This window comes from Strix uralensis, chromosome 4 (assembly GCF_047716275.1).
Source record: "Strix uralensis isolate ZFMK-TIS-50842 chromosome 4, bStrUra1, whole genome shotgun sequence".
Lineage (NCBI taxonomy): Eukaryota > Metazoa > Chordata > Aves > Strigiformes > Strigidae > Strix > Strix uralensis.
In genome coordinates, this window is record NC_133975.1 from 113,700,234 (window position 1) to 113,703,320 (window position 3,087).

The following is a 3,087-nucleotide window of genomic DNA, read 5'->3' on the forward strand; positions in this document are numbered from 1 at the left end:
TGCGGATGACATCACTTGTAGAGGATGGAGAAAATTTTGGGGCCACTCCTTGGCTGGGATCAGGGAATGGTATATAGGTGTCCCACGGGGCATGGAGAAGGCAGGGAAAGTCAGAGGAGGCCTGGGCGCATCTCCTGCTTTGCACTCACACGGGCGCATGACTGTGCTGGGGCAGGGGAGGTGGCACCGACTGCCCTTGCCACTGGGCAGGAGGTCCCACAGAACGGCGTGGAGCAGTGCCACCAAGAGTCACCACCCTGAGCACTGGGCACGGCGCAGCGCCGTTCAGCGAGCAGCATGCCCTGCTGCTCCCCGTCCCTGCCCCGGCTGCCGGAGCCCGCAGGCTTCTGCGGGGCCAGCTCGAACAGCCGGCCAGCCGGCCTGCGATGTGCAGCGTGACAGCAGCACAGCTGGAAAAGACCCTCTTTTGAGTCCGCTATTTGAAAACAGGCCCTGTTTAACCGTAAGGAAAAATCCTTGAGAAACGAAAATACAGTTACATCATTCAATGCCTCGGGACTGAAGGCAGCGCGCAACTGGTCGCCTCTCCCTCCGCCCGGCGGCCGGGCCAGCCTTGGCCCCCAGCCCCACGGCCGGCGCGGCCCCCTCCCCGTGCCGGCGGGGCACGGCCGGGCTCGTACGGCCCCTCCCTCCGCTGCAACACCTGACGCCGAGGGGCTCTGAGGCCCAGATTTTCGGAAGTGAAAGGAGGAGCGTGGCCCCCGGTCCCTCCACTCGCCCCTGTTCCTCTCCCGCCTGGTTTGCCGGAACCGACGCCGCCCGCCCCGGGCCCGGTGTTCAGGCACCCCAGCGGCCCCAGCGCCGCGCTCCCGGGGCGGCGGCGGCCCCCGCAGCGCTCCCTCGCCGAGGCGCTGGCTCTCCCTCTGGAGGCCTCCGGCGGCATCGGCCGCGCCCCGCCGCCTGAGTAACCCCCGCGCCGGGGGCTCGCTGGGGAGAGCCCTGGCCCAGCAGCGCAGTTTAAATGCCGACATGGGGCGCTTGGGTCCCGCGTCCGCGCTGCTACAGCGGCACACGGCGCAGCCTGTCAGCACTTTAGAAAATCCTCCGTGGCAGCTCACATCTGTAGCTACGACAAACGGGAGCAGCTGAACCCTATTCCTGGGGCATTCCGTGGATGTGAGGAGCGGAGCAGCCCAGCATCGCGTGCGTGATCTTCCCTTCCACGGCCAAAGCGGCACAGCCTCGTCCCCTGCGCGCAGACGCCGAGGGCTCCCGGGCTGTGCCGGGCCCAGCTGCAGAGGCAGCTCCTGCCCTGGATGATCCTGCGAGAGACTAAACAAACTACTCAGCATTTATAAGCACACGCGTGACTGCTTCTTAGGACCATCTGTGGCAGCCCAGGGATCTGATAATGCTCTGGTTGGTCATGGCTCCCTGTCAACAAACACTGTACCCAGCCTTCGACCAGACCCCTCGGAGAGAACAGATCCTCTCAAGGGAGGGGTTTTATCACCACCCCATGAACCTGCCGCAAGGACTGCGGGAGGACTGCTGAGCCAAGGAACTGCCTAGGGTGACAGCTGGTAACGCTGAGATTGCTGCCCGGATGGGACGGGGTGGCAATGCTGCAAAACAGGAGTCATTCCGAGCACTCATGTGCAAGAACCCCAAAACACCGCAAATTCACATGCTTTTTGGGCCTCGTGGCGTAGCAGGGCTCCTGCCACAAGGGGGATGAGCTGTCAGCCTCCTGCTCCATTCACCGTGGCAATGGCAACTCGTACAGCCCGGTGCATCGCCACAGCTTTGATCTACTCTCGGCAGAGAAAGGAGGCTGGAGAGAAGCTGTGACAGCAGCCGGGAGGGTATCCCACGCCACAGCCCACGCGTCTTTCTCGACACATCAAGCTGCAGGTTCCGGCACGCCGAGCGGCAGGCTCCTGGGGCTGCCGGCCTGCGCAACTGCTCTGCCGCGGTTTGAGCCCCTTGCAGCGTTATGTGCTGCAGGTGTTGTCCTTTCCCCTCGCCGAAGCGTATGTATTAATGTCCCTGCTTGATGTTGGTAATGATTGCTGTGGTGTTTGCAGTGCTAGAAACGAAATGCCTTGCTCGCAAGTTTTCTGAAAAAAATGCGTATTTTTAAACTGTGGTGCTCAAGAGGGTTTGTGCGGAGGTTTCTAGCTCTTTCTATATCCTAAAAGAAAAAGAAAAAAAAGGCAAAGAATTATTACACCTCCCCTGTCCTGCCTCCAGCACAGAAATAAAACCCACAGCTCAGCCTGCCTGACAAGCTGTGAAGAGTCTGATAATCTTGTCCAGTTTATTCGCCACTCAGGGGCAATTTGTTCCTTTTAAATACCCTTGACAGCATTTTGTCAGAGCTCCCATCAGGGAAATTGTGATGTGAGCTGTACAAATATTTACTCAGCCGTGCCCATGCTGCTTCCCAAAGAGCTAATTGTTCCCCTCGACTTCCCTGCCAGCACAAAGCACAGCCATGAGTTAATTCGGTGACCAATATTATTTCTAACACTCAGATTTTGCCAGAAGCGTGTGTTTCCTAAGCGTTCCTTTTAATTATAAGCCCACGGAGCCCGCACGCACATTCTAGTCCTCCACCACCAAAATACCCCCGCCTTGGGCTCGCTGATCATGGAAGCCGTCAGCGGAGGTGACACCCAAAAAAAGATTCGCTAGGCCCCAGCGAGGATCGAACTCGCGACCCCTGGTTTACAAGACCAGTGCTCTAACCACTGAGCTATGGAGCCGCCGCTCAAAAGTATTCCCGGCTGTCCCTAACGGCCCGGAACAGGCCTTTCCGCTGCCCCCTGCCGGGCGTCCGCCGCCCCCCTCGCGGCCGGGCACACTGCCCTCAGTCCGCCCTCCGGGACACACCGCCCTCAGCCCTCCGGGACACATTGCCCTCCGGGACACATTGCCCTCAGCCCGCCCGCCGGGACACACCGCCCTCAGCCCGCCCTCAGCCCGCCCTCCGGGACACACCGCCCTCAGCCCGCCCTCAGCCCGCCCTCCGGGACACACCGCCTTCAGCCCGCCCTCAGCCCGCCCTCCGGGACACACCGCCCTCAGCCCGCCCGCCAGCCCCGGCGGCCTTGCAGAGCGGCG

General features: G+C 61.5%; 1 non-coding gene across 1 annotated transcript; it reads right to left on the bottom strand.

The window, feature by feature from the left end:
- Positions 1-2,656: 2,656 nt before the first annotated feature.
- Positions 2,657-2,729, bottom strand: TRNAT-UGU (transfer RNA threonine (anticodon UGU)). The gene has a single exon. It is a non-coding gene; the product is annotated as a tRNA-Thr (tRNA).
- Positions 2,730-3,087: the final 358 nt, after the last annotated feature.